Raw genomic sequence first — 15631 nt, 5'->3', positions numbered from 1 at the left:
TAGGTCCAGAACCTCAGTGATGAGTGGGAAAAGCCCAAGGGTGGGGGAACCTGCAAGATGGGTGGGGATAGAAAGGAAAGAACCCTCCAGCAATGGTTTTATCTCAATGCATTGGTCTCCTTGGCTGCTGTAATAAAATGCCATAGGCTGGATTGCTTAAACAATGAAAATTCGCTTTCTCAGTCCTGTAGTGTGGAAGTCCCTGATCCAGTTCAGCAGGCTTAGTTTCTGGGCAGAGATCCCTGCCTGGCTTGTAGGCAGCCACCTTCTCACAGGGTGCTGGCGTGGCAGAGCAGGCTTTCTGGCATCTCTTCTTACAGGACGCTAATCCTATCAGATCAGGGCCCCACCCTCATGACTTCACTTCATCTGATTTCCTCTTGAAGACCCTGTCTCCAAATACAGTCATTCTGGAGGTTAAGACTTCATCCTACGGATTTTAGGGGGACACAGTTCTGTCCACGGCACTCATCAGCAGCAGAAAGTTGTTGAAAGATTTTAAGCAAGAAGTTAACACAGTGACTCTGCTAACTTAGAAAGTTCATGCTGCAGCTGGGGTGAAACTGGAGGCACTACAGCAACATTTTTTCCTTTTAGGAAAAAAAAATTTAAAAAGCAATGGGGATTTGAGCATAAAGTGGAGAGGACAGGTGGGAAGAGGCAAGGAGGTGACCTCACCAAGAACTGGTATTGTGGGGCTCGGTCTTGGACTTGGAACAGACAAAGCGTGGTGCCACTCACCTAGATGAGGAGCACAGGAGGAGCAGATTTGGGGGCAGAGGTGGACAGCCATGAGTTCTGAGCTAGGCATGCTGACTCAGAGGCAATGCGGATGTCCCGGCCCCATTTGTCACCCCTCCTGCCACATCACCATCATTGCTGGGCATGAAGCACAGATAAGAAGTAACACTCAGGGATTTTGTGGGTAGGATGATTAAGGAGAAGATCTGAAAGTCATAAGGGAGAAATAGAGGTTCATTTAGATGTATATTCTTGCAAAGAATATTTCAGTCCTTAGACCTAATCCTGAGTCTTCTTGGTTCAAGTGCCATCTTCCCTTCCCATCAAAATTTTACTCCCTGCATTTGAAGCTTTTGCTAAATGGCATTGCATTGGCACTAAATGTAGATTCATTTATTAGGAGTGTTTGATGGCTTAGTTTAGAGAAATAAAACAGTGGTGAACTTGGCGGTATGTAACCTTTGAAGAATATATCAGTCATCAATTTTTGTTCTTCTTGTTCTGGGTACTCCTCTTTGATGTTATAAATCCTCAGAACAGTGGCTTAGTTAGCAAATAGCTAAATTTACAGCTAATCAATGGGATACTGGACATCTTAATCTGAGAGTTTGAAGGAAGTACTTTCTGGTTGAGGAAACTGGGACCCAGAGAGGTTAAATAACTTGCCCAAGACCACAGAGCTCAAGTGCTAAGGTCAGGATAGAAAACCAGATCATTCAGTTCTAAAACCCAAGCTCTCCCAGCTTCCCAAAATGAATCTCCAGTAGATATTTACTCTCCTGTCATTTAAGAACCTATTGGTTACCTTGTTTCCTGTTTAAACCATGCTTCCCTGTGCTAAGACAGGCCACAAGTGTCACCTTCACACTGTCCCCTCCTCAGCTCCAGCTCTCTGGCAGTCTCCCTACCCTGCCACTTCCCTGTGAATGTCAAGTGGGTAGTTTCTGATCCCTGCTATGACAAATTACCACAAACCTGGTGGCTTTAAACACCACTAATTTATTATTGGACAGTCCTGTAGGTTAGAGGTCCAGTCCTCTTCGTGCTGCCATCTTGATAGCTTCCTAATCTCTGCACTTCAAAGGATTCTCTTGGCTGTATGGCACCCACCTGGATAATCCAGGATTCTCTTCCCATCTCACAGTTGCTGACTTGCACACTGAGTTCCATCTGCAGCCTTGGTCCCCTTTGCCATTTAAGCTTATTCATTCACAGGTTCTGGGGATTCAGATGTGGGCATCTTCACAGGAGACTGTAATTCCTCCTAATACACCAAGCATCCAGGGCTCTTTCTCAGCAAGCTGAGAGGCCATATTTGGAGATAGGAACCATGAGATAATTCTGATTTACTTGTTGGAGAAAAAAATATTTTAATTAAATAAATAAAAGAGGGAAGGGTGTTGCTTTTGGCCTTTGTAAGGTGGACAGCATACATGGGTAAACTGAACTAGTGTTAATAAGAAATCAATAAATCCATGGACACCCTCTGAGAGTCTGTCCTCAGGTCTACCAGGCCAAATTTGGTTCTCTTCCAAGAAACTCCTATTGGGACTTTGAATTTGATTTGAGAAAGGCCCTGCAGGTATATTATATCATATCATATTATATCATATCACAATAATCCAATAATGCACATTCCCCTGTTCTGCCCATTTATCAAATGAAGAAACTGAAACTCAAAGAAGTTAAGTAGAGTGAAATAGACATTAGTACCTCATGTACATGCATGGCTGCATGACCAATGTGATCCTACAATATGTATAATCAGAAAAATGAGGTTACACTCCATTTATATATGATCTGTCAAAATGTATAAATGCATTCTACTGTCATGTACAACTAATTAGAATAAATAAAATTTTTAAAAAATTTCAAAAAGAGGTTAAGTAACAACTCCAAGGTCACTGTGAAAAGAAGATGAAGGAGGAATTCAAATCCAGGTGGACAAAATGAGCCTGAGTTCTTCAGAACAGCCTGACTTAGAGCTGTAACAAAGAAATCAGGGCTCTGGTTGGTGCTGGATCGCCAAAGCATCTCCTGTAGCCCATGACATGCCCCAGGAGGATGGTGGAGTGATAAACAGATTTCCAGGTGCCATCGCCTCCTCCTGTTACGCAGTGCTGCTCCTTCCAGCTCCCAACACCAAGGCGTAGACTCTGAAATCTCAGTAAGAGGTTCATAATTAGACCCTCTGATGGGGATAACTGCTAGCAGACACACGTGTGCACACACACGCACACCACACCCTAGGCTGCTCCTTTATGAAATCTTTCCCGCTTCGCCTTTCCTTTTAACCCAGTTCCTCTTAACCCAGTTTCACCACATATACGTACTACAGAAGGAGGGAGCGTGGTTGGAGTCAGACTCCACCCAGGCACCACCGTGCAAACTACAGCGAGTTATTTAACTTCCCTGGGCCTCAATTTCCTCATCTATAAAGTGGAGGGATTGATACCTACCTACCCTGCATGACTATTATACACGTTGGCTGAGAGCCTGTATCTGTTATTGCTTAGCCCAACATCTGATACTTATTTCCTGTAAATGCCCTTTAGTTTCTGTCCTAGTCACCTACAAGCTCATGATGCAATAATAACTAGAAAACAACTCAACAACAACAAACATCTATTAGGTGTCTACCTGCCAGGCACCCTTCAAAGCACTTCATAAGCATCCTTGCCTGTAACCTTACAGGTGTTGCAACGATCCAATGATGTACATCCCCCTATTCTACTAACTTATCAGATGCAAAAACTGAGACTCAGAGAAGTTAAGGAATGTCTCCAAGGTCACAATGGAAATAAAGAGAGAGGGAATTGAAATCTAGGTAGACTGAGCTCTTAACTTAGGAACAGTCTGGCCTAGAGTCATGACAAAGAAAAGATGATTTTTTAAAAAGCATTAAAGCTTTCTACGACTCTGTTGGCCTTCCACCTACACAAGCACTCCAATTTCTGGCCACCAACCAGGTTATTTTCCCCAAGCTCCCCGACCACCTGGATTCCAAAGCCCAGCAAAGGAGGAAGCCTGTTTACCCAAGTGATCTTCATAGTGTCTGAGCCTTGGCCCATCAAAGGGCCGGCTCTGCCAGGAGGCAATTAATCCCTAATTCACAACTGCTAGCGTCTCTGGATCTGTTCCCTAAACCTGTTGGCAATTCCCCCTAAGCGGAGCGTTTTGTGAACATCTTTAGTGATGCTTTCGGGGCCTGCATTGTGGGCGTTCAAGCACAGGAAGAAGCAGCACTGGGCTCCCTGACGGAAGCCATGTGCCTGGGTCAACAAACTACATGGACGAGGTGGCTTAAGTGGCTGATTTACTCCTCACAATTCTTGACACTGGAAGTCCAATATCGGGCTGCCAGCAAAGCCAGGTTCTTACGAGGGCTCTCTTCCTGGTTGCTTCCGGTTGTGGTTTGAGAGCAGACGGAGGGGAAGCAAGTTCTCTCAGTGTCCTCTCACCAACCCAGTCATGAGGGCTCTGCCTTCGTGACCTCATCACCTCCTAAAGACCCCTTTCCAAAGGACAACACATTGGGAATGAGTGTGGACTCTGGGGGAGATAAGCCTTCCGTCCATAATACCTTTCGTCTGGGAATGGAAGTGTATAACTTGTGATGGGCTAACAGATCTGACTCCAAGAGAATGGTATAGGTCAGACTCTAAGGGAAATGACTAAACAGACTCCATTTTGCTCTGAGACTCCATGTTATGTAGGAAATAAGCTTCTCCCATGGGAACACCCCACCTCTGTACCCATGATCAGTTACTTGGTGTGACATGTTTAATAATATACAATGGCAACTCCTATGTAGTAAAGAATTGCTCTCTTTTGATTCCTATTGCTCCTAAACAATGTACCATGCGAACAGTGATTGTGTGGATGTTAGTAACCATTCTTTAGTTTGTACCTAGGTAAGGGTCATTCTGACCCACTTCCCCCTCTGTTGATGATCTCATGTTGTTAGCTTATAATTTCGAATCATAACAACAGACACTTATGATTGATGTGATTTTTGTATAAGAACCCCTGTAACCCTGTGATCAGGGCTGTTCTCCCAATAGCCATTTTGGGGGGCATTGTGTGAGACAGTCAACCAGCCGGCTTAATAAAGACTCTCAAATTTGGACTTCTCAGTGGTGATCGGTCTGTTCTTAAGTTGCGCCCCATAACATAACTCATTAGAACCCAAGTGTGACAGGGCGGTGAGCTCCCAAACCTTTAAGGGCCATAGTCTTTAGCCTGGTTTCATAATAGAACAATATAAAAAGGTTTTTTAAAAATATTAACATGCATCCAAGTGCAGTGGCACTCTCCTTAATCCCAGCCGCCTGGGAGGCTGAGGCAGAAGGATTGCCAGCTCAAGGCTAGCCTCAGCAATTTAATGAGACTCTGTCTCAAAATAAAAAATAAAAAAGGGCTGGGGATTTAGTTCAGTATGAGTGTCCTTGAGTTCAATCCTGGGTACAAATATATATATATATGATGCCTAGGCCCCAACGAATACCTGAACTGGGGTGTCTAGAGGTGGGCTTAGGCCTCAATAGCCATTAAATTCTCTCCAGGTGATTCTAGCGATTGCCAGAGTTAAGATCCACCAATGTGTCCTGCTGAATCTTTCATAGATGAGAAAGTTGAAGCCCAGAGGAAGAAGCCATCCTTATCTAAAAGTAACTATTGCCATCATTGAAAATCAAACTTCATCCCACTACTGTGTAACCAGCCTCAGGAATCAATGACCGATACGAGGACAAAAGATAAGGATAAATGTGAAAATTAAGAGAGCCAAACAGACTACTGGAAGAGATGCACTTTGTAAATGAAGCTAGTCTAGTACAGACGGTACTAGATTCACTTTCGCTGCTCATTTTTTTAATCTCCCCTAGTGACCCCTTAAACCATGATTGACTCCAAAGCAGAACCATGTCCTATTTATCTCAGCTCCCCTGCTTCTGGTCCAGTGCTGTGTAGGTCCAGTTCTGGTCCATTATGGGTTGATTTGTTTCCTTGACAAGTTTTAATCCCTGATACCTGTGAATGTGACTTCATTTGGAAATAGGGTTTGAAGACGTAATCATGTTAATATGAGGTCATTAGGGCATGTCCTTAATCCAGTGTTACTGGTGCTCTTACAAGGAGAGAGGAAGAGACACAGGAGAATCCCTTGTGAAGGTGGAGGCAGACTTTGGAGTAACGCATCTGCAGTCCACGGATGGGTGGTCCCCACCAGGAGATAAAAAGAGGCCAGGAAAGAATTTTCCCTAGAGCCTTCTCCTAGAGGGAGCTTTGTCTTACAAGCACCTTGATTTCAGACCCCTAGCCTCCAGAACTGTGAGACAGCAAATTTCTGTCTTTAGTCACCCAGGTTGTGATTCTTCATTATGGCAGCCCTAGAAAAGAAGAATGTACAGTGTCTCCACAACTCCTTCCAACTCCATCTTTAACAGTGAGCCCTGCAGACAGAATACTTGGGTTCATAAGTCAGCACCCCTTCTTATTAGCTATGCAACAGGTGTGAACTTGTTGAGCAAATTGCAAAAACTCTCTAGATGTTTCTCTTTCTGTAAGATGAGAAAAAATATCAACGACCTCATAGAGTTCTTGTGTCAACATATGTAGAGTGCTCAGCTCAGCAGTTGTACCATAGTAAGGTTTAATAAGTGTTAGCTAGCACTCATGTCTATACTGACCCCAGAACATACAGTCTTTGCCAGGTGGTTGTTCTCTATGCCTCATGACACTTCTGTAATACCTAGCCGGAACTTTCAGGACTACATGAACTGTGATTTCACATTTCAGAGGTTCAAACTTGATCCAGTTGTGAGCTAGAAAGCTCTATGTAATAGGTGCTGTTGGGGCCTCACCCACGATCCCACCCCAGCCTGCACCTGGAATCCATCACATCTACAAAGAAACCACAGTCCCCCAATGAGTAAGTGCAAGAGGACATCAGAGTCACCAGGGCCTGGTAGACCCAGAGCTCCAGAACTTCTTCATCGGGAAGTCCTCAACTTAGGTTTGAGGACTTTCAAAAGCCTTGCACCCTTCCACAGACTAAACAGTAGTCTGGAGTTCTTCCACCCACTTCCTCTCCTTCTTCCCTTCCCTGAGCGCAGACTCGTGTTGCCTTCTAACGCTCTCCCCACCCTTCCAAATTCTTACCCCACTTCCTTTCTCACTGGCATTTCCTCTAATGAAGCTTCATGTGTTTAATCCTGTCTTGGTGGCTGCTTCTTGTGGACCTGAATCAGCCCAGGTACATTCGTTGAAGTCTGTAATTCCTATCTCCAGTTTTTAAATAAATTCCTGGAAAATTAAGTAGCCTACAGCCAAAGAGTCAATGAGGATTCAGTTTCTCTTGACCAAAATGTGCCTTCTCTGTCCTGTTCATCTCCTGGAACTGCCTGTTTCCTTACTGCAAGGAAGTGCTTTCAGAGACTAGAAGAGGGCAAGAGGCACTTCCTGGGTTACTCTTGAAAAATGCAGAGACTAGAGGAAGCTCCTCAGGATTCTGAGTTAATGCATAAGGAGGGTCAAAAGATAAGATGAGAAGCTTACAGGTGTCCTGGGCAGAATTCCGTGGAGAAGGAGCCACAAAACACCCACCACTGCAGGATGCTATAGAGATGAGATGCTGGAAACCATTTGGGGAATTCTGTTTAGCAAAACACAATAAAGAAACACCTGTACAACTGATGGAAAAAGAAAGCCTGAAGCGCTAATTTTTAAATAGCAAGAGAGTGAAAATGAACTAAAATGACTCATATTCAGTTCACCATCCCTGATAGGGATTCAGGAATTCTGTAACCCTGATGACATCATTCCGAACTTCATAAACAGAATAGGTGAAGGCAAGATGAAAGTCAGAAGGCAAAGCACAGAAAACTTCCTATATGGTTGGTACATGCCACTGCACTGAGTTCCCCCAGGTAACAGTGCCTGCCCCCTCCCTCCTTATTTCATCCCTGAGGGTCCTGGGAGACAGCAATCAAAGGTTAACTGCCTGACATTCCACAGTGCATCAAAGAATCAGGCTCTCACCCCTTGACCTGAACTAGAGAAGACAGAAATTTCTTTAGTAGATGTTCTTCCCAAGGTCACCTTCCCTGATCCCGTAAGCAGGCTCAGCAACCCCTCTTTGCTCCCTGACCCATAATTTCTCTGATTTTTTCTTTCAGTGTTTGTGCACCCTCACATACTCCTATCAAGTAGGAGCTACATCAGTTACTCACTAGTGCAGTGTTTGGCACCAAGGAGGACTCAATAAAACCCAGTCCGACAGCCAAATGCATAGGTGGAGTCGAGGCTAGACACACCACTGGAAATGGCAATTTTTTGTTTTTTATGTTTGGCTGACATAACCAAGGTATTTTATAAAGAAGATATAACACATCTAAATGCATCTTTCATATTTGGTCAAATACAAAACTCTTTCCAATATTCCTCACTTGGCTGCACCTGCACCAGTCTTAAGAGACAATGGCTAACCCTGCCTAAACCTCTCTAAAGCTGTGGGGTAACCGAAACAGAAGACGGCAATTCACATGCATGGCCACTAGCAGGGACACCGTGCAGCCGCAATAGAGGTAGACCACTCCATTGAGATGCCACTCCATTGATTTGGGAGTTGTGGCTTGCTGAGCCCTTGAACCGGAAACATTTGGTTTGTCCCACCATTTTATTCTTGCAAGAGCTCTGTAACACAGAACCATCATTTTCATTTCATAGATGAGGAAAGACCAGGGCTTGGCAAATCCTGCTCCCAAATATAAGGTTAACAATAAATATGATCAGGATTTAAACTCAGGACTTCCTAACTCAAAAGTATACAACTTTCTAACCTAACCCCAGACCAAGTCTTTGACCTGTTGGGGGAAATCCTAGTTCTTGACTGGCAGCAGTGAATGTCTCAAGTGTGTAAGGAAAACTTGCAGGGAGGAGCGTTCTGCTTCGGCTACCTAGGAAGGTAAACGACTGCCCCAAGTTGACTCACTGTTACCAAGGGAACCCATATAGAATCTGGTGGTCTGATCCCCCATGGCGCATTGTGATTGGGCAAGAAACCTATAAAATGTATAGCTGTTCCCCCAATAAACGAATTTGCAGGCTGCTTACCACAAGCCTGCTTCCACCCAACTCCTGGAGTCTGGGTCTTGACTCTGTTCCCTTACCCCGCGTCTGAACTAACCTAGCACAAGAGAAACTACACTGATCCATGGCCACATCTGTTCTCTCCGAGAAATGGGTGGCCAGGAAGTCAGGCGTTGTGAAATGAGGAGAAAAGATGGGATGATTCTAAGGAGGCCCCCAACATCCTGGGCTGGGACAAGGGGCTCGACTCCTGCTGAATGTCCACTATGAAGAACTGTCCTGTCACCTTTTTTTCCAGCACAGGTGCTTGCAGAATCCAGAGGTAGAGGACCATAGCTCTGTGAAGACTGGAGCTATGCTGAGCTCATCTCTCTTTCCCAGACACAAGCTCAGGAGTTGTCTTTGGACTTAAACTGAACCGTGTGGTTAAAATCAGTGCTTTTAAATGTAAGGATTTTTTTTTTTAAATGGTACTTAAGGAAGTTGCAGGAGGGGGGAAAACAAATACTATGAAAACTGGAGGGCGTCCAACGGGAGTATGGAGAGATTTATTTAAGAGAGAAAGTCTAAAGGAGCTAAAATGTATAACTTGGCTAGCAGACAAATACAAGGAGTGTAAGAGACCACAAATATTTGGAAGGGGCAAATAAAAGCACAGAGGCTCATTCCCTATATTCTTTGACAAGACCTATTGTGGGAATAACAGTGAAGATGATTTGGGGAGGAAATAAGCTTGCAAGGTGAGCAGGGTCCAGGGACAAGGTGACTTGGAGAGACCGTTTGGGAGGGGGAATGTGGAGTCCCAAGACTCCACCCGTAGCTCTCCAGGACTGTGGGCAGACCACTGTCCCCACTCTTCATCCACCTACATGGTAAGAACCAGAAACTCTGCACGTACCAGGCCTGGCATCTGCCCTGGCAGAGCTCACTGTCTTCCAGGGAAGAGGGATGTTCATAAATAGCAGCAGCACAGAGTGATGAGTTTGACCACAGTGTCTCCAGGACATGGCGGCTGTCTTGGCTTCTGAGATGGGGGTGTCTCCCTGGGGAAGAAGTGGTTAAACCAAGACTCTAGGGTGTCTCCCTGGGGAAGAAGTGGTTAAACCAAGACTCTAGGGAAGGAGGAAATATTTGTCACTGAGGACAGAGGGCTTCAGGGAGAGGGGGAGGCATGTGAGAAGGGAAGGCAGTGAGAGAATGAGAAGAAGCTTGGGGCGTGAGAGGGAGACCAGCAGGGCAGGACTTAAGGGAGCCATGGCAAGAGGCAGGCGGAGCCAACCATGCAAGCCAGGCACCTTCAGGGACAGTGGGGAGCTACTGACTGATGAAGGGGAAGCAGCAGATCAGCGAGAGCGAATTCCAGAAGATCAGGCTGGAAGCCATCCAGCAGCCCACAAAAAATAAGAAAAGCTTTCCAAGGACGAAAACATGTGAACAGAGTGCTAATGGACGTGTAGACTCTGCAAAGCGAAATCCAGGCCGGCACGAAGCCTCGGCAATGGCGATCAGGATCTCAGAAGGTCTGGGAACAGCAAGCGCTTCTGTGGATGCAGTCAGGGAGCAGGAGGGAACCGGGCAACAGTGACAGTCATGCAACACCTGCCCTGTGACATCAAGGGGAGAGACCCCTGCAGTAGAGTCAGCAGAGCTGTCCAGGGTGAGGCTGGAAGCACGCAGGTTCAAAGCCCGGCCCTGCCACAGCCCCCTGAGTGCTGGGGACGCTGGACTGGAAGCAGGCTCTCGGGCGGCTCCTGCCCTGAGCTTGGTGAGTTATCCTGGGAATCACAGCAAGGGGGCTCCCCAGACACCACGTGCAATGCCCTCCTGCTTTTCTTCTCCAGAGAGTCCTGGAGAGGTTGACCTAGGGTCTTTCCAAAGGGTTTGAGTGCATGAAACACCCAAAGAAAGGTTCAGGTCATTTGAAAAGTGTAGTTTTTCTTATAACCCAGAGCCAAGCACTGTGGAGGCTTCTCCTGGGCCTCTGGGTCTCCGTCCTCTGCTTTTCTTGAATATGACATGCCTGCCTCTTCACATCCAAGCGCTGGGAGGCCTGAGCGGGAGCCACGGGCCTGCTCTCCTGGGCCTTCCTGGAGGCGACTCTCCTGGGCCCCCACCAGCCTGGGGCAGCTGTGACCTAGAGAGGTTATGTAATTTGTTTTTGGCCTCTGGTGGGTCTGAGATGGCCCAGGTGAAGGCAGTGTGCCCACACCCACCGTCTGGACTGACGCTCACCCACTCCCCCACCCAGTATCCTGCAGGCTGTGGCCTCATCTGTTTCCACCATTTGCCGGCCAAGTGCCCGTGCCGTGAGGCCAACTGGAAACTCAGAGCACGGTGAGCAAAGCCTGTTTCCACATAGCTGTGCGATGTTGTCCAGGTAGGCTCCTCTGAGCCCTTCTTCCTCCTCTGCAACCCGGGGTGGTGTGGCTCCTGAGGGTCCAATGAGTCAGGTGTGGAAGGCAGGTAATAGGTGCTATTACTTCATCCATTTTCTGTTGCTATAACTGAATAGTACAAACTGGGACCTTTATAAAGAATAGAGGTTTATTTAGCTTGTGCTTCTGGAGGCTGGGGTCAGCTGAGGCCAGTTGGAATCACACTGGGAATTAAGAGAAGAGTATTCTTCCTCCTGGCCTCTGGCCAAGACACTGAGATTAGCAGAATAACTGCCAGATGCTTTACTAAACCTCTGCATGTTCCAGTTACCAGCATCTAAAAGCATGAGTCCCCTTCCAAGCCCAGAGCGACTCAGAAAATATCATCCTTGACCCGACAGCCTGAGCTCAGCAGGTCACTTCCATTTCCAAACCAACACATACCTGTGGCAGACACTCTTGTCTTCTCTCCTCTCCTTTGTCTTTCTGTTTTCTTACTGAGCTTTGTGAGATAAGTGGCTGCATCCAACCCTGCTCACAATGCCCAGCACCCTGCTTCCACACAATGGCAAGAACAATGATCCTGCTGGCAGCAGAGGCAACCCTGTGGCCGGCATGAGGAGGAAACCTCTGCACTGGAGCCACACACCAGGCCTGCTGGCCAGAAACCATGTGCCAGCTGCAGATGTTCACTAGTGTCAAAACAGTGTCTTCAGAAGGCAAGGCCCCTCCCAGCCTGTGCCTCCCTGGGTCCTGAGGAAGGCCGTCATCTCCCCTGGTGCCAGGCCCCTTGGCTACAGCACATGGGGACCTCAGATCTGGCTCCTGGGCCTGAAATGAGGAGGGAGGGCTCCTTATCTCATTTCAATCAGCACTTCAAGTACATCTATGACAGCATGTGCTTAGAACCCTGGATGAAGAGATGTCAATAAAAACATCCATTTGCAGAAGGAAGAATGAGACAGGGAGAGATGGACAGAAAGACAAAGACAGAACATACAGCCTAACATTTGTCTAAGTAGAAATAGAAAAACAAAAACGTGACTCATAATCTACTGCTGAGGCTCGCGAAGCACAGCGCGGGGGTGAGGGATGCAATTCCAGTCTGCCACTTGCTTCTATAAGTAAAGTTTTATTGGAGCAAAGTAACATCTGTCTGTTTACATGTTGTCTGTGATAGAGTTTGCCCCGCAACAGCAAAGCTGAGAGAACAAACATATGCCCTGAAAGCAGAAAATATTGACTGCGTGGACTTTTACAGAGAAAACGTTGCTGACATCCAATCATCCTCAAAGTCCTGCTAAGGTCCTCACCCGCTGAGGAGTGGTGATTCTAGTCTTCACACTGAATGCTTAGAGAAGCGAAGTAACTGCTTCCAGTCTCCCGAAAAGCCAAGAGAAGCATCTGGATTTCACCCCAAAATACTGCTCTGCCTCTGCACCTGCAAGCAGAGAGGTGAGCTCCACCCCCACCTGAGGTGATCCTGGTGAGTGGTGGGGGTTGGGAAGAAGCAGCAGAGTGCGTCTTGGAGGAAGGCAGAGGGGCAAGAACGACCCAGCTCAGAGCACAGGCGACCGGGAGAAAGAGTGCTACCACTTCAAGCTGGAAGGAGCCTCCAAGATTGAGCTCGTGGTCTGGAGACCAGAGGAGCAAGCCATGGGCGTGCTGTGGGCAGTCACACAGCAAGAAAGTCCCCTCTGTTGGCATAACACCCCAAGGCTTTCCACAGCCAGGTGCTTCTGGCCTCTCTCTCAGACCCCTGTGCTTTCTGTGGGTCATCACAGACCCAGGGATGCTACGAGTCCCCTCATGCTATTCGAAGTTGTGATCAAATCGGTTCAGGACTTAACGTGTGTGTTAAGTCACATGTCCTCATGTGACTGTGGTTTCTGTTTGGCCAGGTGCAGAGAAAGGACACAGTATTGGAAACCAGGCAGCCTGGCATCCTGCTTGTCACTTGCTCCATGTGTGACCTTCAACAAGTCACCCAAATGCTCCAGCCTCAGTCTCCAGCTGTACTCAGTGTGGGGGCTGGAAGGATGCCTCCCCATCCGCTCAGACGTTCAGATCGAATAGCTCAGACTGACACAGAACTCACAGAGGAGCCCAGAGCCCAGACACCAGTCAATTAGCCGTCCTTGTTTTTATTCAAACTTGATCTGACAAGATCAAGAATCAGGAATGTATTACTCCAATATGTGAGATCTCTGATATCCCTAACTAGAATTTAGGCATTCATTCCACCAAAGGCATTAATTGAGCTTAATTCTTGCCAGGATTTGAGCTTGATGCCAGGGTACAGCTACACCTAAAACAGAAGTATCCAAACAGGGCACCACAGCATGACAAATGCCCTACCCAGAGGCAGCCAAGAGCAGCTTGACCGTGTGGCTCCAGAGCCAGCCAGCCAGCCTGGGTTCGGAACCTGGCTCTGCCACTAAGGACCGTGCATCATCGTAGCCGTGACTCCCAACTCTCCTGTGCCAGATGTCCTCCTCTGCAAAACAGAGATAAAAATAGTGTGTGCTCAGGGCTGTTGTGTGGAATCAGTGGAGCGCGTTCTCATAAAGCTGAGATGCCGCCTGCAGATGGAGCCCTTCGTGAACATGGGCCGTGATGCTGAGAATGGACGTTCCTACGTGACCCAGGCTGGGGTGGGGGTTAGCCATGTCAGCTTCCCCAGGAAGTGACGTCAACACTGAGGCCCAAGGTATGAGCAGGAGTCAGAGATGAAGGGTGACAGGGCTGGGGGGTGAGAAAGTTCCCTGGCAGCAGGTGTGGGTGTGCAATGGTCCCAGACGAGGGCCACAGAGAGCTGACGGGAGGGACTGGGGAGATAAGCCACCATAAGCCTAAATCTGAAATCTGATCATGAAAACTGTACAGCCACCCTGTCCCACTGCCCCTCTGGAACCAGAGACATAAAGCCTGTCACACGATTTATCTGCAGAGTCAAGTGAGAGACTCCAGGGAAAACCCCACCCCTGCCTTAGAGGCCACGCCCACGCCCACGCCAGGCACTGGGGCTCAAGGTGGTGCCTGGCCCAGCAGGAGATTTGCCAGGAGCTGTGGGGTGGAGAGTCCAGGGTGAGTGCCGGCTGCCAGCTGAAAGCAGTGAGGCTCACCCAGGGAAAGCAGGGCCATTGCTAAATGGAAAGGGGAGGACCTGGAGCTAAAATTAAAGCCCAGAGACTCAGGGGACAGGAAAAAAAAAACACGGAGAGAGGCCAGAGAGGAAAAGAAGCACTGGGTTTGAGATGAATGCTCACAATGGGCCAGAATGCCAGCAGCTGCTTCTCTGGGCCCGATGACAAGTGTGCAGCTGGATCAGCCTGTCCCGGTGGCCAAGGATCTGGGTGGATGAGAGGCACCCTGACACACCACAGCGTGAGGATCTAGGGGTAGTCTGGGTGGAGTTGCAGAGAGGAGGTCACTGTGTAGACATGTGGCCATGGCCAAGCAGTCCCCTTCTGCCCTCATCCAGGTCAGGGTGGTCCCCACCATCCTACCCCAAGGAGCCCTGGGGGAGGTGCTAGGCACAGCCTTGAACATCTGCTGATCTGAAGCCACGTCTGCAAGCCCCCCGCACCTCCACCTCACTCACACGTCAGCGGTAATAGTAGAAGTGTTTCGAGGTGTTTTATGAGGATGATAGGAATTAATACAGGTAAGGTGCTTAAAACAGCACTTGAAACGCAGCAAAAAGCACTCTCCGTTAGTATTTCATTTGGTTTTACTTATTCTTTTCAGGAGTGTGTTGAAGCCCCGGCTCCGTGATGACTGCTCAGAACATCATGGTGACAGGTTTGATCCCCGCTCTCAAAGAGCTTAAAATCTGAAAAGAAAGTCAGGCAGGGAAAGGAATGAGTCCTGAGCAGGTTATCATGGCTGCTGGAGAGAAGCCAGGGGTGTTGTGGGAGGCCCAGAGGAAAATAAGTCGGATGCAGATGCAAAAAATAAGTCCAATGGCAAATGCAAAAAAGTATGTCCTGATGTCTCACACTTCTGGAGGTGGCCCAGCAGGGAGGAGGGGCAAATATCAACAGGAACAAGAACGGTGAAAATGAAGTGGAGATTCTGCCCTGCAAAGACGCATGGACAGCAGCATTACCAAGTCACCAGCTGCCCATCAGAGAAGACACTGTTCCCTCCATTACGAAGCAGGAAAAGATGCCACACTCTGCACTTCTGTGGCTTGGAACAAATGTATATTTCAAACTTACCACCAACTTGTGCCCAAGTCTCCATTTCTTCCTGATGTTCAGGTTTCTGGGTTTTTATTGTCCCAATCGATTTATAGATGCAATAAAAATAAATATGAGATGCAATGGATTTGTCCTATGTGAAAAAGAAGGTATCAGCGACTTTCAAATACATTCAGGGTTTTTATTTCTACTTCAAATTTCAGGTTTTGAAAATTAAGT

General features: G+C 47.5%; 1 long non-coding RNA gene across 2 annotated transcripts in view; it reads left to right on the top strand.

The window, feature by feature from the left end:
• Nucleotides 1-15631, top strand: part of LOC306669598 — a 22535-nt gene extending 6904 nt beyond the window's left edge. Inside the window, exons 2-3 of one of the 2 annotated variants that reach the window (XR_013766165.1) lie at nt 9131-9279; nt 14958-15631. This is a non-coding gene — a long non-coding RNA (uncharacterized lncRNA). The remainder of the gene's footprint in view (nt 1-9130; nt 9280-14957) is intronic. The other variant, XR_013766166.1, reaches the window with a different exon arrangement.

This window comes from Sciurus vulgaris, assembly GCF_902686455.1.
Source record: "Sciurus vulgaris genome assembly, chromosome: 9".
NCBI lineage: Eukaryota > Metazoa > Chordata > Mammalia > Rodentia > Sciuridae > Sciurus > Sciurus vulgaris.
Note: the sequence above shows the minus strand (reverse complement) of the source record. Positions and strands in the feature narration are given on the sequence as shown.